This window comes from Budorcas taxicolor, chromosome 5 (genome assembly GCF_023091745.1).
Source record: "Budorcas taxicolor isolate Tak-1 chromosome 5, Takin1.1, whole genome shotgun sequence".
NCBI classification, from domain to species: domain Eukaryota; kingdom Metazoa; phylum Chordata; class Mammalia; order Artiodactyla; family Bovidae; genus Budorcas; species Budorcas taxicolor.
Genome location: NC_068914.1, coordinates 87,326,712 through 87,354,228, shown reverse-complemented (window position 1 = coordinate 87,354,228; position 27,517 = coordinate 87,326,712). Strand labels below are relative to the sequence as shown.

The 27,517-nt window shown below is 39.2% G+C and overlaps 1 protein-coding gene and 1 pseudogene across 1 annotated transcript in view; both read right to left on the bottom strand.

Moving 5' to 3' along the window:
• Positions 1-27,517, bottom strand: part of PTPRR (protein tyrosine phosphatase receptor type R) — a 275,894-nt gene that overhangs the window by 191,505 nt on the left and 56,872 nt on the right. The gene's annotated exons all lie outside the window — the stretch shown is intronic.
• Positions 10,160-10,280, bottom strand: LOC128049222 (uncharacterized; annotated as a pseudogene).

The window sequence follows — 27,517 nt, the reverse complement described above, 5'->3', positions numbered from 1 at the left end:
AAATAGAGCAACCCACACAAGTGGTACCATTTTCGTTTTGGCTGGTGTTCTGCAAAGCTGGCTCTCGGAGGACAGATGGCAAGCTGTCATTTCAGGCCTGCTTTTTGGCTCACCTGCATGTAGCCACATGAAGCTTTCTATTTCTTAAGAAAGCATTTCTTTCCTCAGGTCATATTTATAGTCCCTGACACCTCATTGCTCCTCCTAGATCTCTTAAAGTCTTAACGATCAGGAAGTCTTCCAACATGGATCTTCCCACTTAAATCCCAACAACGTTTCTGCTAGTAGCACCCTAATTCCATTCAAACCTGATTCTGCCTGCTCTTGCTCACCAACATGTTTAGTTTTAATGCTCACATTCTGAAACAAAATCTTTCTTGCCCAAATTTAGCGTCTCCTCCAAGACCTAAATAGATACAGGCAGATCTCAGAGATATTCTGGGTTTGGTTTGAGGCCACCACGATAAAATAAGCATTGAAATGCAGTGAGTCCCATGGATTTTTTGGTTTCCCGATGCATATACAAGTTGTATTTATGTTATACTGTAGCCTATTAAGTGTGCAATAGCATTATGTTCTAAAAAAACAATGTGCCTACCTCAATGAATAAAATACTTTATTGCTAAAAAATGCTAACCATCATCTGAACCTTCAACAAGTCACAATCATTTTGCTGGTGGAGGGTTTGAAGTATTGTGAAAATTACCAAAATGTGACACAGAGACACAAAATGAGCCAGTGCTGTTGGAAAACTGGCACTGACAGTCTTGCTTAATGCTGGGTTGCGACAAACTTACAATTTGTAAAAAAAACAAAAAACAAAAAAACCTGAGTATCTGCAAAGTATAATAAAACAAAATGTAATAGGCATGCCAGTATAACTTTATCTTACCAAATTTTCTATTCTCAATGCCTGGAATAGAATTAGAGGGCAGAATGTCTTGCTCACTACAGCAACACTGTTTATTTAAGTCATGGCAATGCAACTGTCCCATATGCTGGAAGCTTTATGATTCATTGGTAGATGAATTCGTAAGCTTTTGCATTTCTGTAGATCAGGGGTTGCAAATTCAAATGCCAACAGTGAGCAGACACATAAAAACAATGAAGAAAGTGAGCAGGGCTGGAGAGTAGAAGTCAGAAACAGAGTTGAGGTTCTAGCTACAGGGCCAGCAGCTTGGAGCTCTGGCCAATTGTTGCTGTGTGCAAAAGCAGACTCCATGCCGCCAGAGATGATTTTTCTAGAGAAGTTTAAAACTCCGATTTTTAAAACTGTGAAAATCTGATTTTTATTTTTAATTTTTTTTCTATTTTTTTGTTGTTAAAGTTTTAATTTTATATTATAGCTAATTAACAGTGTAGTGATAGTTTCAGGTGAAGAGCAGAGTGACCTAGCCATACAAATACATGTATCCATTCTCCCCCAAACTTCCCACCCATCCAGTCTGCCAGATAACATTGAGCCAAGTTCCCTGTGCTATACAGTAGGACCTTGTTGGTTATCCATTTTAATATAGCAGTATGTACATGTCCATCCCAAACTCTTTAACTATCCCCACTCTGATGGTAACCATAAGTTCATTCTCTAAGTCTGTGAGTCTGGAAAGCCTCTGAGTTTTCAGTGTTACCTGAAGTTGAAAAATATTATGGGGAAAGGACTTTACAGGCAGAGAGAATTTGAGAGAATGTGGTATGTCTGAAATTAAAGCAATTTCATGTACTAGGGTGTACTGCATGCTAGGCAATAATGGAAAGTGGGCTGGAAAGTCATGTGGATTTTATCCTGCAGGTGATGAGAGTATATGGAAGGATGTTAGTGGTTATATGGTGCAGATTCACCTTTATATTTGAGTGGTTAAGAGGATGAGTTGAGGAGAAAACTGGGGTTGGAGCAGAAGTCAGGAGGATGCCACACCATTTCTGGGGAACATGTCGAGGATCTAACGTACACAGGGATGCAGAGGACATACGGACTTAAGAATTCGTAGGAAGAGAAGTAGCAGGAAGTGGTGATGGGGTCAAAGTGGTAACGAGGGAGAAGCAAGGACACAGGCTGCCAGTCAAGTTTCTAGGTTGGAAAAATGAGTGGGGAGTGACTTCTGTCATTCCCTGAGGCTGGAAATATGGGACAAGAGTAAGCATGGTGGATTCATGGTGTGGGGAAGAGGAGGTAACAGGTTCAGGGTTTGACAAGTTCTGTATGATATGCTGTGAGGTATTCAGGTGGGCTGGAGACAATTTCTGAGGAGACATCACTGTAAAAACTGCTTGAAGTCCTGGGAGTGGAGGGTGAGACAGGAAATACCTTGGGATCAGAAGCTGGAGCACAACAGCCTTTAAGGTAGGGAGTTGAGGATGATGACTTAGGGGTTTAAGGAAGACAATCAATGAAGACAATACTCTTACTTCCATCTCATTTACCCTTGGAGACTTGGATCCTACAACCAAAAAGCCTCAGTAGGCAGGAGAAAGCAATACTTCCCTGCCCCTACACATTGCAGTGGTTTGGATATCTAAGCTGACAAGTGGCGAGCTCACTTTGCATGTAGCAATCCAATGGAAAACACCTGATGGAACAAATGTGACATCCAGAACGTTCCCTGAAAAGGCCCCAGACAGGACAGACTCAATACATGGAAGAAGCTTTCCTGGGACTGCTCAGTCCCTCCCATGCATTTCTTCTTCAAACAGTCACTGCAGCTACAAATGTTATCACACTGGGAAAAGGATGTACAATGACTTTGGCTTTGACTCCATCAGCAGGCTTTCTAGAGACTCAGGCAGTTATTGACTTTTGAATCTGCATTCAGAAATTGTGGGCACATTGTGGGAAACAGAAACCTCATCTTCTGCCACAGATGTCAGCCTCATGGAGCGTGGGCTAAAGTGAACTGCAAAATATCACCTGACACTGGGGCACCAGACATACCCGGGCTATTACTGTGGGACTCCAGTAGCTCCACAGCACCTTGGTGGCCTTTAGAATATGGTAACTATTATTGAAATGTATTTCTAAAAAAAAAATTTTACATTTACCGATATTATCTTTTACAATTTTTTAAAATTTATGTTATTAAAAAAATGTTTTAATGTTTTCTAGGGCTACAGGCTTTTGCTCCATTTTTATCGTGACAAGCTTATACATGTGTGAGCAAAGCTCCACTGAATGACAATGTTCTGAGCCATCTCTCTCTGCATATCCTCAATCTTTCAGGCCACCTAACTGAAAGTTTTGATACATGAAGATCTTTGTTCAATCTTTTCAACTGACAAAATCACGTGGGTAATGTAAAGTGCCGAATTAGCTCATTTTCTCAAATTAGTTTGATGTTGGCACCTAGTAGAGAAACTATTTGAGTGATTCAAACCATTAGAACTCAAGTGATGGGAATGTAAGACTGATCAGGGCAGGGTTTTCCTTTCTTTTATTCATTGCTGCTCCTTCAATGGTTGGAATCATGCTTAGGATCCAGCAGGTCCTTGATGTACAGTTGTTAACTAATAGAATGAATTTACTCCCAGATAATCCTTAAAAGTAAACCATAGAAAAAGAACATTTTTAAGGAGGAAAATTATATTTGTCATTCTGCATACAAGGTATCTATCCTGATTACTTGCTTCCTAGCTAGAAAATATTTCTTTAGCATCTCTTACTGGAAGTGATTGATGCTAAAAGTTAATTTACAGTCAAACATATGTCAATAGTTAGTTGAAGGGATGACTTGGAGAAAACAGCATTGGCTTGTAGTCAAAGACAAGGCTGTCTCTGAACTGAGCACCATCCTGGAGAAGCTGGCCACAGACCCTTGGCTGAAGTAGCCTATCAATCTTGCTAATTGCTCCTGGGTAAACAAGCCAGAAACTGGGAGCTCTGCCCACTGTGAATCTGGAGACAGAGAGGAGGAGCCTGAGTGGAGATATGTGGGGCCTCTTTCCCCTACTTTTCTCCACTCACTTAGGAAATCCTATTGCTTTCAGGCCTCTTTCATTCAGAAAAGTAAAATTTCCAAGAATTAGATCCAATTCACCTTCTAAAAGCTCATATGTAAGTTTGATCAAAGCTAGAGCAAAAGCTAGTGATACTGTTACCACACCAAACTTGAGTCTGCTTGCCTGTGTGCAGTAAAGCCAATCTACCGACACTGGGTTATGGTGAAGAAAAGTACAGCATTTATTGCAGCACACCAAGCAAGGAGTCCAAGTAACTAGTGCTTAACAGGCCCAAATTCCTTGCATGGTGCCCTGTAATAAACACTGCACTTTCCTTCACCACAATCTGATGTCGATAGATTGACTTGGAACTATTGTTTTCACTATCTTTAAAAAACATTTTGGTGTTCATTTAATTTTGTACTACTAAAGGACTTTCAATCTGTGAACTTCTGAAAGTCTTAAGTTTAAAAATTCTCTTTCTACTCTTGTATTGTGTGTTAGTCACTCAGTCGTGTCTGAGTCTTTGCAACCCCAATGGACTATAGCCCGTCAGGCTCCTCTGTCTATGGAATTCTCCAGGCAAGAATGCTCGAGTGGGTTGCTATCCCCTTCTACAGGAGATCTTCCTGAGCCAGGGATTGAACCCAGGTCTCCTGCACTGCAGGCAGATTATGAGTGATGAGAGAAGCCCACTCTTGTATATGAATATGCATGTATTTTTGTTTCCTCTGACTTGGTACAAACTCATCTTGTATGTGGAATTTGTGGAACTGGTTAGCCAAATGACCAGAGTATTTAATTTATTTCCTTGAGCATTTTCCAAAGTAAAGCAACTTTGTTAGTGAAAAAAAAAGAAAGAAAAGAAAAAGGTAAGAAGAGATAAAAAGAGACGTAGCTCTAAATGTAGGTCAGTCAGAAATCCAAGACACTGGATTTTGCCCAAGGATTTATCCCTAGGTCCAGTTCTGGCTTTCTCAAGTGAAAATCCCCCCACTTGGTTATGTCTTTCAATCAGTAAGACAAAAGCTGCTGGGCTATGTAATCTCTGAGTGTTCTATTTTTTATCTTTTACATTGCTGAAGTCATTGGCTGCCTTCATGATTAGTTACTTTAGATGCCTTTAAGCACTGATCAGCTACTTCATATGTCTTAATTTGATGGAATATTATGATCTCTCCATTAGAAGTTCAATTTATATCTTTCTTTTGCTGACTATTACAAAGAAAGCTATTGACTTGGAAATGCTCTTCCTCACTATGTTCCTAGAGTCTGGGCCTCATTTTCTCAAAATTCCTTTAAAAAAGAAAAAAACATTATAAGACGCCAACAAAACATCTTAAAAATATCGAGAATAAGTAGTCCATGGAAGGTGGTAGCTTCAGAGGTTCATCCACGTGACTGCTAATCCTACATTACGATTGATGTGCTATTGTAAATGAGGTTTCATATTGACTACCTAACGCAGATTTGGTCTCAAATCAATCTAATCTGTTTAAGTAGAGCTACTAACTCTTTAGCACAAGTTTTATCTCCTCTAAAGGTCAATAAAACATAAAACCTGTTGACGTCATTCTTTCTTAATGCATTTTGGCAAAGGATAAAGCTTGTGGATGCTGTCTGCATAAAAGTGATTTATGTCATACATTATTGATTGAGATTATCTGGGAGTGAAAGAGAAGAACTCGACTATTTGAGATCCCAGATTATTTGGTGGCCAGGAAGGTGACCACTTAAAGACAGAATGTAGGAGTGACAGGCAACCATAAACCAAAACTGATATCCCAAGAATACAGTGGAAAAAGACTGTAAACTGGTAGCAAAGGCAAGTGAAGTAGCAATGGGCAAACAGAAATACACAAAGGAATACAAAGGGAAAAATAGGCAGCCAGAAATAGGTCAAAACCGGGCACATTACCATAGGAATAAGGTGAAGGTACACATACAAAGGTCTGGGCCAAATCTGGTTTTACTGGTAAGGATTGTTCTAGCTCTCTGCGCTGAGACTGCTGATTACTCCCCCAATATCCAGACTCTCTATTTGCCTTAACTAATAGGATCCTCCAAATTTTCGCTGAACATGTAGCCACCTGTCTACAGAATACATTTCCCAACCTCTCTTGCAGCTTTGCTATGTGACTCAACTCTAGCTAATGAGAAGTCAGCAGTACAGTGTGCACCTTTCTGCATACCTTTGAACAGAAGCTGTCTGTCCTCTGCTTTATTCCCCGCCTATGGGCCAGAATGTGGATTTTGTGATGCTGAAGATGCTGTGACACTGTGATATGAATGCATAGAATCGTCTCCTAAAGTAGGGTGGGATGGCAAGAAAGACACAACATGGGTCTCAGATAAGCTCATTTGTTGTTGTTGTTCAGTTGCTAAGTCGTGTCCAGCTCTTTGGGACCCCATGGACTGCAGCATGCCAGGCTTCCCTGTCCTTCACTATCACCCAGAGTTAGCTCAGACTCATGTCCATTGAGTTGAAGATGCCATCCAACCATCTCATCCTCTGTCTTCCCCTTCTCCTCTTGTCCTCAATCTTTCCCAGCATCAGGGTCTTTTCTAATGCACTGGCTCTTCACATCAGGGGGCCAAGTATTGGAGCTTCAGCTTCAGCATCAGTCCTTCCAATGAATATTCAGGGTTGATTTCCTTTAGGATAGACTGGTTTGATCTCCTTGCAGTCCAAGGGAATCTCAAGAGTCTTCTCTAGCAATTTTTCAGATGAACTCATAGATCAGAACTTTTCTGCCCACTTGATATACCTATCAGGCTAGATTTCTATAGGAAAGAAAAGTAAAACCATTGAACTGATATCCTAATTCACTCGAACTTTTTTTACTCCTCTTTATTGTGTGTGTGAACATATATGTCTAAAAGACATTTGATACATCATTGATCATTGAACATGGTTACCACAAGTCAGATGTCTTAAATCGCTAAAGATTAAGGAAAAAAAATCTTAGGAATATGTAATTGCAATATATGTAATATGTAGCAATGTAATATGTAGCAAATCTTAGGAATATGTAACTGCAGCATATGTAATATGCTTCATCTGTGAAGCTATACAGGCTATTTTTAAACTATTATCAGTTCAGTTCAGTTCAGTCGCTCAGCCGTATCCGACTCTTTGAGACCCCATGAATAGCAGCACGCCAGGCCTCCCTGTCCATCACCAACTCCCGGAGTTCACCCAAACTCATGTCCATCGAGTCAGTGATGCCATCCAGCCATCTCATCCTCTGTCATCCCATTATCCTCCTGCCCCCAATCCCTCCCAGCATCAGGGTCTTTTCCAATGAGTCAGTTCTTCACATTAGGTGGCCGAAGTATTGGAGTTTCAGCTTCAGCACCAGTCCTTCCAATGAACACCCAGGACTGATCTTTAGGATAGACTGGTTCGATTTCCTTGCAGTCCAAGGGACTCTCAAGAGTCTTCTCCAACACCACAGTTCAAAAGCATCAATTCTTCGGTGCTCAGCTTTCTTCACAGTCCAACTCTCACATCCATATGTGACCACTGGAAAAACCATAGCCTTGACTAGACGGACCTTTGTTGGCAAAGTAATGTCTCTGCTTTTCAATATGCTGTCTAGGTTAGTCATAATTTTCCTTCCAAGGAGTAAGCGTCTTTTAATTTCATGGCTGCAATCACCATCTGCAGTGATTTTGGAGCCCAAAAAAATAAAGTCTGACACTGTTTCCACTGTTTCCCCATCTATTTCCCATGAATTGATGGGACGGGATGCCATGATCTTCATTTTCTGAATGTTGAGCTTTAAGCCAAATTTTTTACTTTCCTCTTTCACTTTCATCAAGAGGCTTTTTAGTTCCTCTTCACTTTCTGCCATAAGGGTGGTGTCATCTGCATATCTGAGGTTATTGATATTTCTCCCGGCAATCTTGAGTCCAGCTTGTGCTTCTTCCAGCCCAGCGTTTCCCACCTAGTGTAATCGTATTGGTATTGATTTGGGGTATCTAAGTCAGGGGGATAAAACATTCCATGAGATATCATTTTATGGTCTGCAAATTCCTTTCTTTTAATGATATTAGAGTACCATAGATAGTTAGCGAGTAAAATAAGTGATTATTGAATTATCAACCTTGTGATAGGTAGAAAGAACCTGGTTATGATATGGTTCTGAGCTAACGCACTTGATGACTGATTGATTGTGCTCACATGTGAGCAAGGTATAGAGTTTGGCTTCCCTCCACTGGGACACTGGTTGGTACTCTTATTGGTACTTAAAATATCTTTCCTAGAAGCAGATATAAACCACTATCAGTTCAAAACCAACATATCTATGCCATCCTGCAATATTAATGCCCTCTTATTGGCTTGCCTGTTGTCCCATAAAAAGTGATCAAGTCTTTGGATTCTGAAATGTGAGTTAAGTAACTACAGTCACTGGATTTTGATATTCTGTTTGTTCCTGAATGCCACTGTATTCATTTAATACTGTTGCCATAACAAATTACTGAAATTGAATGCCTGAAATAATACAAATTTATAGTATAGCTTTGTAGGTCAGAGGTCTGACATGGGTTTCACAGGGCTAAAATGTGTCTACCAGACCACATTCTTTTCTGCAGGTGCTAGGGCTGGGGCGAATTCATTTCTTTTGCCATTTCCCATTCTAGACGACCTCATGTTCCTTGTCTTATGGTTTCCCCCTTTCATCTTCAAAGGTGCCAATGGCACACTGAGTCCTCCTCACACTGTAACACTCTCCCATTGCTTCTCCTCCACTTTTAAGGACCTTTGTGATTTCATTGGCCAGAATAGTCTCCTCATCTTGGGGTCAGTTTATTAGCAAACTTGATTCCATCTGCAACTTTATTTCCCCTTTGCCATGTAAAGTAACACATACATAGGTTCTAGGAATTAGGACATGGACATTTTTGAGGTATTATTCTGTCTGCATTTCTGAGTTAAATGGATTAATTTCTGAGTCTTTGATTGTAGCCAGCTGCTTCTTCCACTAGAGGCTTTCCAACACGGGATAGAGATTTACATGATTCTGAACAATTGGTGTGACAGCACACAGGACAGTGAAACATGGATCATCGTTGAAAACTGTGGGGAGAACCCACTGCAAATTCCGCCCCCTTTAAGAATGTTTGAGGCCTTGTTGGGGAGGCAGGCGCTGTCCTTGTGTCTCCATTTGAATATCCTTCACCCCATATCTTCCCTGGTGGCTCAGATGGTAAAGAATTTGCCTGCAATGTAGAGAACGGGTTTAATCCCTGGTTGGGAAGATCCCCTGGAGGAAGGAATGGCTACCCCAGTACCCTTGCCTGAAGAATTCCATGGACAGAGGAGCCTGATGGATCTTCACTTTTCACTTCTGCTACATAGCAGGAGATTAAGGTTAATTAAATTCCAGCATAATTCCTCCACTAGAATTATCAGAACAGGGGTTAGATTTAACAGAGATACCACGAAGTCACTATGCATACAAATATACTATGATCAATATGGTCAGATTATCTTCTTATCTCGAATTTTTACAAAGCTTTGTGTTTTTGATTGGCTTTACCTCAGAGATAAGAGACCCTTACAATCAACTTATTTTGTGCTCTCAGTAACTAAGCCTTCTTTGGTTGGTTTTAGAGAAATCCCTGTACTGAGCCTTTTCTCTGCCACAGAAGAGCCATTCAGTGAAAATTCTATCTCAGCTCAGTTGGACTCAGACTGCAGTGTACCAACAAAATATCATAATGCGTAAACAGCTACAGCCACCCTTCACCTGAACCACCCATGAATCAGCAGTAGAGTTAAGACGCAGTGCCTCAATATGCTAGACGACAAGATCTAATCTTAAACTTATTAATATGATACGGGTAATACAATTTCCTGTAGAGGTATCACATAATTTTCCATATTTCTTAGAAGAAAGAAAGTGAAGTCACTCAGGCATGTCCGACTCTTTGCTGCCCTGTGGACTGTAGCCCACCAGGCTCCTCTGTCCATGGGAATTTCCAGGCAAGAATACTGGAGTGGGTTGCCATTTCCTTCTTCAGGGGATCTTCCCAACCCAGGGATTGAACCCAGGTCTCCCACATTGCAGGCAGATGCTTTACCCTCTGAGCCACCAGGGAAGCCCTCCAAAATGGCAGAAGGTAGTGGAACACTATGATGGACTGTAGCCCACCAGGCTCCTCTGTCCATGGGATTTTCCAGGCAAGAATACCAGAGTGGGCTGCCATTTCCTTCTCCATAAGCCTACAGCACCCAGTATTCCCAGGCGGTCTCCCATCCAAGTACTAACCAGGCCCGACCCTGCTTAGCTTCCGAGATCAGAGGAAATGGGGCGTGTTCAGGGTGGTCTGCTGCTGTTGCTAAGTCACTTCAGTCGTGTACGACTCTGTGCGACCCCACAGATGGCAGCCCACCAGGCTCCTCCGTCCCTGGGATTCTCCAGGCAAAAATACTGCAGTGGGTTGTGATTTCCTTCTCCAATGCATGCATGCATGCTAAGCCACTTCAGTCATGTCCAACTCTGTGCGACCCCCTGGACAGCAGCCCACCAGGCTCCTCTGACCACGGTATTCTCCAGGCAAGAGTACTGCAGTGGGTTGCCATTTTGGCCGTAGGCTTATCTCCATTTGCATCACGAACTGAATATCCCTCATCCCCTGGCTGATTCTCTCAACCATGACTTGGGTGATCTCCCCCCAATTATTAGTATCTCTACAAGGTGACTCTTGCAACGTGACTCTGATTCTAAGTACCAGAGTCCATAGGAAAAGCTGAAAACTAGGACATAATTGCAAGATGTGATGCTTAAAATTGGGTAAAGTAAGAAAACCTTTGTCCATGGAGTTGAAAGCCTATTGAAAACAAGGTAAGGATTGAAAGTGTACAATAATTCTGATTTTTACACAACACAATAATATCTTAAAATATTTAAATGTAAAACATTCACATTCCAAATGTTTCATGTAAGCTGAATAAAAGTAAAGACGACTTTCCTCTCAATTTAATAAAAATTTCTGATACCAGATTACTACTTATTTAATTGCTCACGGCATTAGTTTTCACCATAAATTCAAAATCCAATTAACATTTTATTAATGAGAGTATGTGTATGGGCACATAGTACTTATAAAACAATTTACTAATACTCTGCAGATAAGCCTTTCTGTTAACATTCCCCCAGTGTTCTATTAGTATTAGCATTGCAATTTTCTTTATCAATACTCAAGTCTCATAGCTTCAAATTTAATTTTACAAGTTTTCAAAAACAAAATACAATGTTAATATTTCCCCTGAAGGAACTTAGAACCAAATTTCCTCTTTAAAAGCACAATAAAGAAATTCCTATGGAAACGAAAATATGTTGTATTTGTAAACAACTGCTACCACTTTTTATGTAAGACTTCTTAATTTTGCTTTTTTATATGAATATATTTTACTTTTTCCCCATAATTCTCTGTAAGGAGCACAACAGATTATAATGAACATAACCAGATCTGTAAAATCATTGAATTGGTCAAATACCATTCTTTGGGAAATCTTTGTCTAATGAAGACCTTAGTATCTATTTAATCTTGAGTTGTTCCCAGTATTGGATTAGATGACATGCTTTCTGGATTTATTTTATGAATATTAATTTCCTGTGGCTACTGTAACAAGGAACCACAAACTTGGTAGTTTAAAACAACAAAAATGTACTCTCACACAGTTTTGGAGTTCAGCATTCTGAAATTAAGGTGTTGGTCTGACTGCACTCCCTCCAAAAGTTCTATGAAATGATCTATTCTTTGCCTCCTCCAGCTACTGGCAGCTGTATGCATTCCTTGACTGTAAGCCGGATCGCTCTTGTCTTTGCCTCTGTGATCATACTGCTTTCTCTTCTCTGTGTCTTCTGTCTGGCTCAAATCTACCTGTCTTTCTCTTACAAGGACACTTATCATTGGATTTAGGCCTATCAGGGTAGTCCAGGATTATCTCAAGTTGAGATTCTTAACTTAATCACATCGGAAAAGACCACTTTTCTAAATAAGTTAGCATTCACAGATTTCAGAGATTTGGTGTAGATATCTTTTGGGGGGCTATTATTTAGCCTTCAATGGCAGATATTTAAAATTTTTTGCTTGAAATATTCTAATTCTTCTGCCTTATAATTCTACTGTTTTTTTCAGTTTGTTTAAAGAAATAGAACTAATTCAAGAAAAAGTTTTATATATATACTCTACTTAAATATTTACAGAAATTTGTTCGATTAAGTTTGGAAAACATATTTTACTCCAAGAGTTAAAAGAAATCACTCACAAAATTAATGAAAAAGATGAAATACTTGTACTAAAATATGACAATTTTCTGTCTTTGTATAATTGACTGTTATACTGAGGGCAGAGGCTGGCAAAAAAAAAATTAACATGTTTGAGTTATTTAAAAAAAATACTGTCTTGATTGTTGAATTAAGGAATATAAGGCATGAACTAGATCTTTATGTGTTCTGCAGTCTTACTACTGTTAGTCTTAATGCTCTTCAGTTATGGTTATCTTACCCCAGAAATGTATATTGCAAGCTGAACAGTCTATTTTCTTGGGCTCCAAAATCACTGTCGATGGTGACTGCAGCCATGACACTTGCTTCTTGGAAGAAAAGCTATAACAAACCTAGACAGCATATTAAAAAGCAGAGACATTACTTTACTGACAAAGGTCCATATAGTCAAAGCCATGGTTTTTCCAGTGGTCATGTATGGACGTGAGAGTTGGAATATAAAGAAAGCTGAATGCTGAAGAATTGATGCTTTTAAACTGTGGTGTTGGAGAAGACTCTTGAGAGTCCTTTGGACTGCAAGGCAATCCAACCAGTTCATCCTGAAGGAAATCAGTCCTGAATATTCATTGGAAGGACTGATGCTGAAGCTGAAATTCCAATACTTTGGCCACCTGATGCAAAGAACTGACTCATTGGAAAAGACCCTGATGCTGGGAAAGACTGAAGGCGGGAGGAAAAGGGGATGACAGAGGATGAGATGGTTGGATGGCATCACTGACTCGATGGACATGAGTTTGAGCAAGCTCCAGGAGTTTGTGATGGACCGGGAAGCTTGGAGAGCTGTAGTCCAGGGGTCACAAGGAGTCGGACATTACTGAGCAACTGAACTGAATTGAAACAGTTTATAAAAGTTTTTATTGATTTAAAACATTTAAAACTATTTAACTTTCTCCTGAAACATGGCGTGGCTAATAGTCATTGAATGTTAATTGAGTGCTAGAACTCTCTGGAGGTGAACATGAATGTCTAAAAAGGCAATGTGGATATTATGTGTTCACAAAAGCTCTCAAACATTATCTCCATAATTAAATGCTCTTCAAGGAACTCCCCAATTGCTCTGTAAAATATATGGAGCAAATCTCAAGGGCTGCTAGATGCTGGTGATAAGTGGATTCAGTTCTAGCAGATCTGTGTGATTCTGCACCAACTCATTGTCTGCTCACTAAAAGTCAGTCGGGTGTGTTTCCAAACCTGTATGTGCCAAATGCATTTACTATTGTTACTGCTGTAATTTAGGAACTCTTATGTAGGATGGTTAAAATGAGTACTGAAATCCAGATAGCTGTTATTTCTATGAAAACTACGCTGAAATTTTTGAAAGATTCAAGACACATATATTGCTAAAAAGAATACCTGTCAAATTAGGTTTAGGTTAGACAATTGTACTAGGCTAGGAAAAATTATATAATTCTAGAAGGATTCTGTACTCACATTATATCTTTCAGGTTCTCACTCCTTTTTATTTGAAGCACAATTGATTTATAATGTTTCAGGTATACAGCAAAGTGATTCGGTCACAGATAGTTACTAGGTAGATAGAGAGATATGACCTTTTTTAGATTGTTTTCCATTATAGGCTTTTACAAGATATTGAATAGAATCCCCTGTACTATACAGAAGGTCCTTGTTTATCTATTTTATATATAATAGTAAATACAGTAGTGTGTATCCTTAACCTCAAATTTTCAATTTATCCCTTCACTTTCTTTTCCCTTTAGTAACTACAACTTTGTTGTCTGTATTTGTGAGTCTATTTCTGCTTTGTAAAAAAGTTCATTTATATAATTTTTAAGAGTACATATATAAATGATATCATACGGTATTTGTCTTTCTCTGGCTTACTTTATTTAGTATGATAATCTCTAGGTCTATCCATGTTGCTGCATATGGCATTATTTCTTTTTCTCAGCGGCTGAGTAATATCCCACTGAATACATGAACCACATCTTCTTTACCCATTCATCTGTTGATGGACATTTAGGTTGCTCCATGTCTTGGCTATTGTAAATAGTGCTGCTATGAGCATAGAAATACATGTATCCTTCTGAATTAAAGTTTTCTTCTTTTCTGGATATATGCCCAGGAGTGGGGTTGCTGGATCATATGGTAATTAAAAAAATTTTTTTAAGGAATCTCAATACTCTTTTGCATAGTAGTTGCACCCATTTACATTGCCACCAACAGTATGAGAGTTTCCTTTTCTCCACACCCACGCCAGCACTTATTATTTGTAGACTTTGTGATGATGGCCGTTCTGACCAATGTGAAGAGTACCTCACTGTGTTTTGATGTGCATCTCTCTAATTAGTGTTGTTGAGCATCTTTTCATGTGCCTATTGGCTATCCATGTGTCTTTTTTTGAGAAATGACTATTTAGGTCTTCTGCGCATTTGGGGGGTTATTTGTTTTTCTGATATTAAGCTGTATAAGCTATTTGTATTTTGGAAATTAAGTCCTTGTTGGTCACATAATTTACAAATATTTTCTCTCATTCTGTAGGTTGTCTTCTCATTTTGTTTATGGTTTCCTTTGCTGTGCAAAAGCTTTTAACTTTAATTCAGCCCCATTTGTTTATTTTTGCTTTTAGTTACAGTACTCTAGGAGATGGGGCCAAAAAAGTATTGTTGTGATTTATGTCAAAGAGTATTCTGCCTATGTTTTTCTCTAGGAAGTTTTATTATAGTATCCAGTCTTACATTTAGGTAGGTGTTTAATCCATTTTGAGTTTCTTTTTGCAAAAGGGGTTTTCATTCTATTTTTAAAAACACTAAAATAGGAAACTAGATATAAAATTTGAGTCTGGTTTTTATAAGATAACATTGTACCCTAATCAGTGCATTCATAATAAAAAATGGTCTAAGGTTATATAGTTGAAACTAAATAAAATAAAATAAAACTAAAAGGTACATCATTTTTATCATTATCTACTGCAATTGAATTAGTTAACAAATTATCAGTTTTGATTACATTATATAAGAAGGTTCATACTAGATTTGGACTTGAATTACATGATAATTTTAGTTGATTTAAAATTTTTTCATTCAAATCGTCTGGAAAGAGTAACTAGTAGACAAATATTTACACAAAATAAAAAATAAACACAGTTTATATGTACAATATAAACCTATGTTTCCTACTAGCTATGGTAGCAAAATACCAGATAAGTATCAATCATGTTGTATACTTTTAGGGAAGTAGAATTTAGTTGCAGGTAAGACCACAACAATAACATAAAAAAGAACAACAGTCAATACATAGAGGGCAAAAGTCTGAGTTACATTTTTTCAAGCATAATAAAAGGAAGGAAAAAATAGAAGACTTTGTGGGCTACTGGAATCAGACAAAGTTTCAAAAAGGAGATCGGATCTGAATTGGACAGTGAAGAAGGAAGACTGGGGAAGTTAGGGAAGACAGCTGGAGGGAATTGGAAAAGCAAAGGTCAAGAGGTAAAAGTGAGGATATTAGAGACTTCCCTGGTGGTCCAGTGGCTAAGACTCCACACTTCCAGTGCAGGGAGTACAGGTTCAATCCCTGGTCAGGGAACTAAGACCCCACGTGCTGCCTGGCACGGCCCCCCATAAAAGTGAGGATAGTATATGAAAGAGCAGTAAGGGGCCAGCTTGAATGAGTGCATTTGGTTCAAGCTGTCATTAAAGTTTTGAAAATCATGAAAGCAGATCATGAAAGCTCATGAAGCTCATTTCCTTCCTCTAGGAAGATTTCACTGGGAGGTGAGAGTTGAAAGAATAAAAAAGTGCAGAGAGAAAGCAACTTGTAGGTGTGCACAGGAAATTTCCCCCCAAACACAAAGCTCTATAAAAATGAGTGGAAACATTGGAAACACTTATCTTGGTTAGAAAAACAAGTCAAAGGGGAAAAAAAAGGAAAGAAAACAAAACTGATTTATAAGGATTGCACTGTACAGAATCTGAATATATATTTATAATACATCATCTAAGATAGGAGACTGAAAAGTCAGAATCACAGCAGGACAATTTAGAAAGGATTCCTCTACAGGCTTAGAGCAATGACATTTAGCATGCTTTTCTGTATCCCTTGAGGATGACCTGTGTTCTTCTTTAATTATCTTTAACACACACACCCACACACATAATGCTAATATTTTTCCACTAACCTTAAAAGGTCACTATTTCCTTTAAGGACTACCCCAACCACACCATGAATCTTAGGTCTTCACTGGCTAAAATGCCCAAGAAAAGTTTGAAATCCAGTGCTGTGCTTTGTGCCTAGTAGTTCTATAAATGACCACATGAATAGAGCCTCGGCAGCTAAGAGAAAAATGGAAAGTAGAGAAAGAAAAGAAAGCAATTCACTTAATCTTGGCATCTTGCCCTGTGGAGTCAACACCACTGATGAACTGTCTGGTGGCCTATCTTTTCTATGATTTTCTAGAATAAGCTTATGAATCTGCCTCCCTGTTCCTGCCTCACCAAGAGATGAAACGCCAGTTAACAGGATTTGTCAATAATGGGCTTTAGATCTAATCCTCCCACAACCATAATGCTTGGAAGCAGAGAATTTCTGGATTTCAAACTCTGTGGCTTCAAGTACCGGATGGACATCTCAAGAACCTAGAAAGACTCAGCAGAACTGGGAAATTTGGCTGGATTTTCATTTTAAGAAGTATTTATTCTATTTTTTTTTTCCCAAGACAGTTTAGAAATAGTCGGAACATGTAATTTGTGTTACTTGATTTGCATAAACATAATGATTTTCAGTGAAGATAATTTGCAGTCAGTTGATTTTTGGAGTACTCCATCCTTTCACTGAGATTCTGAAGAGAAAATTATTTCAAATGAGTGTGATCATAAACTATTATTACCTAGAACTAAAAATGCATATGTGTCATGGGGTCATTACAATGAGTTACAAGAAATGCCCACTCATATTACATATAATGGGAAAAAATGTCTTTAAAATGAACAGAGTTCAGATGTTGACTAGAGCAACCATCAAACAACTCTTAAAAATAAAATATAATGATTTAGTGTGTAGACAGCTGTACTGGCACTGAGTAATCTCCATTTGCAATAATTACCCGGTTCTGTGATCAAATTTCCTTCTCTCAGTACTATTCCCCCTGGATATTGATATGCTCATCTGTGTTCATGCAGATTAATGGATATTAAATTGTAATGATCAGATTAGAGATTTGTCTGATAATTTAAGAACGGAAATGTACTTTGAATGCTATTTAGTTACTCTTAGAGTTTGAATAATGTAAAATATTCATTTACAATTCAGATTATTTACAGCTACATCAAACACTGGGGCAGAATATGTGATAGATGCTTAGAATTATGATTTGAATCTGAGAAAATAATTTTCAAATAAATTTCTGTGTAGTGTCCATTCAACAAAATATAATTAACATTAAATAACCCTAACTGGAGAAGGCAGTAGCATCCCACTCCAGTACTCTTGCCTGGAAAATCCCATGGATGGAGGAGCCTGGTAGGCTGTAGTCCATGGGGGTGCTAAGAGTAGGACACGACTGAGTGACTTCAGTTTCACCTTTCACTTTCATGCATTGGAGAAGGAAATGGCAACCCACTTCAGTGTTCTTGTCTGGAGAATCCCAGGGACGGGGGAGCCTGGTGGGCTGTCGTCTCTGGGGTCGCACAGAGTCAGACACAACTGAAGCGACTTAGCAGCAGCAGCAGCAGCAACACTCATGGGGAATTCTTAATTAGGTATTTCACAAATATTTACTGAATAAAGGCAAGTTCTGACTATTTCATCTTGGTATAAGTTAAAATTTTGTGACCTAGTCCACAACTGTAATCACCATCCATAATTTTGTGCTTATATGAAAATATGCCTTTAATTCTAAACAACTGACTCATCAATGAATTTTGGGGACATAACATACTTAGCCTTAAGAAAAGAATACACAGATATTATTTAATAGCTGCTTAATTATTTAGATGCATGTTATTGGAATACATGTATTAGTTATGACTTAAAACATTTCCAAAGGTAGTTGATAGGTATAAGAAGGAAATTTTTGATCAAATTAAGAAAATTTCCCAACAGGCAGAGCTGACCAGTTAGACCCACTGCTTTGGATAGGAGTGGCTCTCCCATTGAAGTAGATTCTTAAGAACAGGTCAGATAGCCTCTTAGCAATGACAGTATATAGAGAAACTCTGTCTGGAAAGAGCATTTAGACTTAGTTGCTAAGGCTTTGCCATTTTCAGTTGCCAGAATAAGCCTTTGGGATTGTCTGTGGGTTTTATTCAACTCAGCTACCAGTTATTTTCATTAACATAGCGTTGACACTTATTTGTGTGGTAACACATCACCACATTTGAGAAGAGGGACATCTGGTGGATGAAATAAGCAAAAGAAGAGGGGTTTTAATTTCATATTTATATTTTAACTATTTTTGACATTTCCACTGATTTTTTCCGGGAAAAAAATTATCAATCTATCTATATAAATATATAGCTGACAAGTTCAGTTCAGTTCAGTTCAGTCGCTCAGTCATGTCTTCGTGGACTGTAGCATGCCAGGCCTCCCTGTCCATCACCAACCCCTGGAGTTTATTCAAACTCATGTCCATTGAGTCGATGATGCCATTCAACCATCACACTCTCTGTCGTTCCCTTCTCCTCCCGCCATCAATCTTTCCCAGCATCAGGGTCTTTTCAAATGAGTCAGTTCTTTGCATCAAGTGGCCAAAGTATTGGAGCTTCAGCTTTAACATCAGTCCTTCCAATGAATATTAAGGACTGATTTCCTTTGTAGCAATAACTATTTATAATCAGGTGATTTGGGTAAGATAATTGTTTCATCTAGTCCTTTAATATTTATCAAATTAATGCCTTTTTAGTAATTTTTCTTTCATCAATTCAGATTAGGCTCTTTGAAGATGAGTTTGCTTGTAAAACATAAGCGTGTAATCTTCTTGGCTACCAATTAAGATTTGTTTTTTTTTAAGCTCAGTCATTCAGCAGAAGAAATGGCATACACACAAACAGAAAATACCCAATTGTCTAAACTATAAATACAACTGTTTTATTTGTCTTTACTGAGATATTCATGTGATTTTTTTGGCTCTCATAAATTTGAAATTAATTTAAATATTCAAATAGAGTAATACATTTCTCTATGGGAATAAGGTAATTTTGTATCCACTAAAGAAAGAACAAGATAGCAGCAATTTAGAGGCAGCTTGCCTGAATTAATAAAATGAATCCAATTCTATTGACTAAAATGACTACCCAATTCTTTAGCGGTATTTTTCATCATTAATATCTACACATATATAAGCAAGTGCTAGGAGCATCACTCTTGAGAGCAGTGTGCTATGTGCTAAGTTGTCTGGATCTTTGTGACCCCATGGACTATAGCCTACCAGACTCCTCTGTCCATGGGATTCTCCAGGCAAGAATACTGGAGTGGGTTGCCATGCCCTCCTCCAGCGGATCTTCCTGACCTAGGGATCGAACCCCTGTCTCTTATGTCTCCTGCATTGGCAGGCAGGTTCTTTACCGCTAGCACACCTGGGAAACCCCTGACATTCTATTCTCTGTATCCACAAGAGAGAATACTGAAGGCACTTAAATATATGGTGAGTGAATCTCTTCACATCCATCTTAGCTGGGAGTGATTTCACCCTTCCCTGAGCACTCAGAGCTCTATGACTGTATACTTTTTTGGGGAATAAGAATTGATGTACCTCTCCTTCCCATCCATTCATTCACTCACTCATTCATTCATTCACTTTCAATGCCAGGCTCTGTGCAAAACACAAATGTATTTTGCAAGGTATCTTCCTTCTATAGATCTTCAGGTATAAGAAGGAAGATACCATCCCTCTGTTGCTTTGGACAAAATACAACCTCAAATGTATTTTGTAGAATACATGCTGCTGCTGCTAAGTCGCTTCAGTCGTGTTTGACTCTGTGCGACTCCATAGACAGTGGCCCACCAGCTCCCCCGTCCCTGGGATTCTCCAACCCACTGGAGTGCGTTGCCATTTCCTTCTCCAGTGCATGAAAGTGAAAAGTGAAAGTGAAGTCGCTCAGTCGTGTCCGACTCCTAGTGACCCCATGGACTGTAGCCTACCAGGCTCCTCCATCCATGGGATTTTCTAGGCAAGAGTACTGGAGTGGGTTGCCATTGCCTTCTCCGGTAGAAAACATGGATAAGTTAGTAAATTACTAACTTTTCTGAGTATTTCTTCTTAACATATTTTAACCTCATTCCCTCCCCTTTTACTTCAGTCTCATATACTGATTTCATAAAAGTTATAAAAATCATTTAACATTTGTTGGGCATTCATTATGGTCAGTCACTGTCCTAAATACATATGTCATTTGATTTAATACTCAAAATAACCTTATAAAGCAGAATTTCTAAAAACATTAAATACTTATTTTTTAAAATGAGGAAACGGAGGTTAGGTAATTTGTCCAAGCTAAGCGAGCTGGTAGGTAACCAAGCCAGTGCTTGAACTCAGGTAGTTTCCAGTCCCAGAGATGGCTCTTTTAACGACTGCATCTATCGTAACTCTATTAATGGCCCTTTGGAAAAACACGCAGACACAAAACTACAAATTAATTAAGTAATTTTAAATACCAGTGAGAATGAAAATGGATAGTATGGTTATTTTACAAAAATGTTTAAGTATGCTAAAAGACAATCCAGGAGATGGAAACAGGAAGAGCATTCAAAGTCCTATAAGAAAAGCCAGAAAAATGTAGCAGGTAGAGGTTAAGAATGCAGCCTTGGGAAGGAGTCTGGGTTCACATCCCAGACCCATTACTGACTAGATGTGGAACTTTATAGGTAACTACTTAACTGCTAATCTGCCCTTGTTTCTCTAATCTGAAAAGAGGAAGGATAAGAGAACCCACTCTGGAAGTATTTGTGAGGATTAAAGAAGTTAATATGTATCAAATACTCAGAAGACGACCAGCACGAAATGGCACTGATACTGTTATTGCTGTATTTCATCATGTTGAAAACACCCTCCATCATACAATGACATATTTTTTGTGTAACCTGATAGAAAAAGTGTTTATTATAAAATGCAAGATGCCATCACGTTGGAAACACATCATAATGTCAGAGATGTTGAAATGCTTTTTAAAAAAGTATGTCTTAAAATTGATGAAACACCATTTTATTATTATAGACAGAATAGAGAAGAAAAAAGAAGCCATTTGAGAGAATTAAATGTTTGAGTACATTAACAGTTTCTTTTTTTTTTCAATACTAATTTTTACTTTCTCTTCATTATTTTTTCAAATATTTTGTGCCTGATCATCAGCTTTTAGTCTCATTGATGTGGGAATACTACTTTTGCTTAGATTTAAAAGTTAGTTGCTGGTCCAGTGGTTAAGACTTCGCGCTCACGCTGCAGGGGGCACAGGTTCAATCCCTGGTCTGGGAAGTAAGATCCTTCATGCTTTGTGGTGTGCCCCACTACTTCCCCACCTCCTGCCAAAATTACTTGCTGTACTCAGTCCTCTGAAGAAAGATAGAAGGCTCTAGAAGGACCATAGACAATGTCTGAGTGTACGAATATGAAGGGGTAAAGAGTTGAAGAGTGTGCGGATACTTAGGTTTTTCACATCGGTATCCAAAACTACCTGGCAAATATGAGAATCAGAAAAATGTAAGGGGTTGAAAAATTCAATCAGGTATCAAAACGAGTTGTCAGACTTAAGAAAAACTCATTAATCAGATTATTCATTCAACAGATATTAAGTTAACCAATGTGAACTCAAGATGTTTTATGTGCTACGTGCAGGATATAAAAAGAACAAACAAACAAATAAGGCATTATCAATTACAGGAAGAAAAATACCTAAGAGAAATTTTAAATTAAAAGTATGTTTAAAAATAACATAGTTAACTGTGACTATAACATAGCTTTCCTGTTGCTGGCATAATGCTCTCCTGATTAATAGTATATTATTTCCTTTTATACTGTGATTCCTATCAGAAATACTTAGCACTCATCCAGCAGAAATTGGGGACCTACTCAGGAGAGGCTCATTCCACATTGAAGTTAAGCTAAGGTCCTTCATGGAGCTCAAGTCAGCCCCAGAGGAGGCGTCAGTTAGGTTGTGAGAATTGAGAAGAGGCAGAGTCAGTGTGGCGGAGTGGAATAGATATTAGACTAGGAGTCCAAGTATTATAAGTAAATTCTAGGAGCAGCTTTATAACAAGCTAGTTGTGTGTCACTGCAAATTACCTTATCTTTCTGGGCTTCTGTCCCCTTGTTCATACAAAGCACAGACTGAATTTAGGACTTTAAATTCCCTTCCATCTTGCACTCTTCAATTTTCTGATATTGTTTTACAGGATGAGAGAGGCAGGGAAGTGGCTGCTGTCAGATGCTAAGCTTGGAGTACATGCTTTATGATTTATCTGATTTATTGGTGGGATCTTAGGGCTCTTAAAAGAAGGTCTGTCCTCATGGGATATTACCTTGGCAAACACATCCTCTATGGACCTGATAACAATTCCTGACCACTGTTCTGGAGCCCGCTGCCTCCACGCCTTATCTCATTTATTCCTTGCTACAGCCCTCTGCGGTGTGTGTTATGACTTTCATTTTATAAAGGATATGCAGAAACACAAAAAGATTATTAATAATGATAGTAACAATTATTTGTGCTTACTGTCTGCAATGACTGCACTAAAGATTATTCGTATATTAACTCACCCAATCCTCACACCCACCTTATGAGGAAGAAAACTGAAGTCGCCCAGTCTTGTCTGACTCTTTGTGACCCCATAGACTGTAGCCTGCTAGGCTCCTCCGTCCATGGGGTTTTCCAGGCAAGGATACTGGAGTGGGTTGCCATTTCCTTCTCCAGGGGAATCTTCCCAACTCAGGGATCGAACCCAGGTCTCCTGCATTGCAGGCAGACTCTTTACCGTCTGAGCCACCAGAGAAGCCTCTGAAGAAGAAGGGTCTTCTCTAATTTCCAGATTCACAGCTGAAACATCCAGTGATTAAATAACCTACTCATTTGAGACAGGCTGGGTCCTGGGACCTGGCACCCTTCACTGAATTGCTGGAGCCTGCACAAACACCTCTTGGAGCAACAAAATACAAAGAAATTATAAGGGACTGCAAACAACTGCTTGCATGTATGTACAGTGGGGCAAAGTATGAACAATAAGATACAAAAGGGCCAAAATTCACCTGCTTCTTCTCAGGCGCCAGGAGCAAAAGTCTGGTACCATGCGTGATTGTTGCACACAGTACCAGGAAGGTGGTGGGCAGACCACTTAGGCCAACCCTCTGTCTGACTGCCTATCACCCACCCTCACCCCCTTTAAGGGTCTTGTTTGCCCCCTGTCAAGGAGTGAGCGAGGGCACCTGTTACTTGATTCTCCTCCCTCGTGCTATAGCACGAGTCCCAGTAAAGCCTTGCCTGAATTTCTCATCTGGCCTGTTAACAATTACTGCTGCATAAAGAGTCCAAGAACCTGGGTTGGTAACAATGTCATATGGTTGGTAGTAAAGAAACAGGATTCATACTTCAGCAATCCAAGTGCAGAATCTAGTACTTACCCACTGCACGTTCTTCTTACAAATAGGCAGACAACTAATAAGAAAAGTAGGGAAGCCTGTGGCTCAGATGGTAGAGAATCTGCCTGCAGTGCGGGAGACCTGGGTTTGATCCCTGGGTTGGAAAGATCCCTGGAGAAGGAAATGACAACCCACTCCAGTATTCTTGCCTGGAGAGTCTCATGGACAGAGGAGTCTGGCAGGCTACAGTCTATAGGGTCGCAAAGAGTTGGACACAACTGAGCGACTAACACACATGATAAGAAAAGTAGGAATTCAGAATTGACTCCAAAACATAGACTTTTAACATCTATTAAGCAATATTGCCTTGTCTCCTTGCCAGACCACATTCTTCTCCTAGTTTATCTGTGTCTCTGGCCTTCCCATATAAATTCCCTGGTAGCTCAGACAGTAAAGAATTAACCTGCAATTCAGGAGACCTAGGTTCACTCCCTGGATCAGGAAGATCTTCCAGAGAAGGGGATGGCTACCCACTCCAGTAGTTTTGCCTGGAGAGCCTCATGGACAGAGGAGCCTGGAGGGTTACAGTCCATAGGGTCACAAAGAGCTGGACATCACTGGGCAACTAAGCAGACACTCTGGGCTTCTCACCTACCTTTACTCAGTTTTGGTGTCTGACCTGACTTATGACATAGCACCAAACCCAATTATGCTTTTGCTTCTTGTATAGGACTCTGTCGTCCATTGTGCTCACCCCAGAACAAGATGGCATTCTATCCTATCCCTGGCTTTTGTTTCTGACATAGCATGAGAGTTCTTGGCTATCAGGCTTGCTATAGGACCAAACTCAAGTCAGCCAGCAATGCCCTTACCAAATATGAAACATATTGATCACAAAGTCTTATGAACAAAGTTTACTATAGACCAACAAGGGGGAATGATAACAAGCATAACATTCCAAGTTTACAAGTGTTTCTATCCTTCACTTTTGTATATCAGAAAGTAAAATATAGCGCTCACTCTCTCTCTCTCCATCTCTGTATTTTCAGAGTGATTCAACAATAAACCTCTAAATTTCCAATAGCTAAAATGTCATTACTATCACTATTGGAGTAAGAGTTCTATCAAATCTTAAAACTTGGAAACATCTGAATCGTTTCTGTTCTTTTACATTCTATTAATAAAATTGCATACTGGTGATTAGTGATAATTATTTTGTAGCCATATATTGGGAAGGAATTACTTATCCTCCCCTTCCCTTGCCTTGATTACATACAATTCCCCAGCTTGACTGGTAAGGATTTCTTAGGAATCTCATTCAACCTCTGTGTGATACTGAGTGATATTACAAGCTTGCAAAGAGAAGTGGAATTACTAACAAGGAAAATGCAGAGCAAAACCAGCTGCTCCTACCAATGTAATCTAGCAATCTACATTTTACAAAATCAGAGTAGCACAAGGACATACACTGCATTTCAATTTCATGGGTCTACTCTGTGCCAAGTGCCCTTTACATCTTTTTGACTGAAGTAGTAGGTGCATCTTCACGAGACCCTCAGAGTCTTCAATGTCCACAGAAGCAAGCATATGCTCACTGCTGCATATGCAAACAAAGCACTCTCAGCTCATTTATTCAAGCTCCTTAGCTCACATTTCTTTGGTAAGGACTACCAACCGATGATTTGTTTTCTGTTTCCTTTTATGAATCATACAAAATCTGACATTGTATCTGGGCACTGGAGTGTAGCGCTCGCCTCTGGATCCAGAGTGCCTGGTCTGAATTTCAGCCCTGCCACTTGATGACTATATGACTGGGCAAACTACTTAACTCTTGGTGCTTCCATCCTCTTATTTATAAAATGCAGATGGCGAGATAGCACCTCCAACTATAAGAGTCTGTTGTGAAAATTAAACAAATATTTGTAAAATACTGAAAAAAGCAGTACATAGATATACAGTACATAAATATTAGCTGTTATTTTTAAACCATGACGTATACTAATACAGATGGGGTGCAAACTCAGACTAGTTCTGGGGCCAGAAACTTAAAATAAAGGACTTAGGATGGGGGCCCAGGGAAAAACTGAAGGGTACATACTCTACCTAAAATCTTCCAAATTCTAACTGTGTTTTAAAGCACTGTAAAATCCAAACAAAGCACACCTGCTGTTAAACTTGGCCCTGTATAGAGAAATGTGGACTAAGGAATTCTTCCACGAGGACTACAAAAAATATTCTAGCCCCCTGCAGAATTAAAGAATTTCAGTTTAAACTTAAAAAAAAAATTGTTGTGATGATTGTTTTTTACATTCAGGAAGATGAAACTATAAAACCATCAAATGTAGGATTGCAGCTTAGACACCAACCCAAGAGCAATAATCATTATGTAATATCAGTAAAAGGGTTTGCTAGTGTAACTCGAGCTGGCAGTGCCAACCTTAACTAGGGCAGCTGGGGAAGCTGTTGAGGAAAAGCACTTTTGAAATGAAGTAACTTCTATAACATCCACAGTCGACCGTGACTGGTAACCTTGGGGCCATGAGAAACACTGTAGGAATGCAAACTGATCTGGGGAGTGACTAACAGCCCACAGCTCTGTCTGCTCTGCAGACAGAAACCACCAAGAAGGCTGCAAGGCTCGAGAGGAGGAACATGGGTTTAGCAACCAGAAGTCGTGCATCCCAGCTCCAGTTAACGGTCAGTCTTGAGTAAGCCTCGTTGCCTCTCAGAGCTTCTGTTATCTATAAAAAGATGATCAGTTTTGTCCTGACTACTTCATTGAGATACTTTAAATATCAAGTAAAATCAGGGTGTGAAAATGGTTTGGCGACTGTTAAGTACTGTATGAATATAGTTGTTTTTTTTTTAAGGATTTCAGGCCAAATTCCATTTAAACAACAAGAAAGCACTGCCTGTGGAAACCTTCATATAACAATGTGTTCTAAGACACCGCCATGTCCTATCTGCACTGGAAATACTTGATACAATTGAAGCTATGACAGGCAGTTGGAGATAATCCTCTGAAGTTGCTTGTAATAGAATGAAATCTGTGTACTTTAGCAAAAAAGAAGAAAATTTTCATCCATAACCCACAGTATTTTTCACTCCCAATATTTTTTCTCTTCAGGCAACTATTTTAAAACAATTTAGGAAAGGACATACTTTAAAAAAATTATTTTCAAGACTCAGTTCTTTGAATTCATTCATATTCATGTGCTCATTGAAACTCAAGTATCATGAGTCACTTAAAGGCCCAGGCTCTGGGAATATATTGATTAAAAGATGTAACCTTTGCATGTAATTAGTGTCATTTATGGTGAGGAGACAGACGTTGTTGGCTTTGCCAACAGTGGCAGGCCAATTGCAAACGCTACAGTGAAGGTGCGTGAAAGAAACAGCAGGAGCACAGGGAAAGGCCATCCTGGGGTATGAGGAGTGAGAAGGCATTTTCCAGGCTGGTAGATGCAGTCATATATACAAAAGGGCAAGTAAGAAGGAGCGTGGTGGCTTCTCGCCATGAGTAGTTCAGTTCAAGTAGAGCACAGGAATGTGAGACTGAGAGGGGACGGAACTGGATGCATTTTCAGAGCCGAAATGGTGGAAGACTGCACGTGGTATATAAGCAGTATTTAATGGGGAACTCCTGAAGACTTTCGAGTAATATGCACAGATTGCCCATGAGAATAATCTCTTGAGCAATAACAGAGATCACATCTGAAGTCAGGAATGCCAGTTTGCAGGTTATAGCTCTAAATGAGCAGGA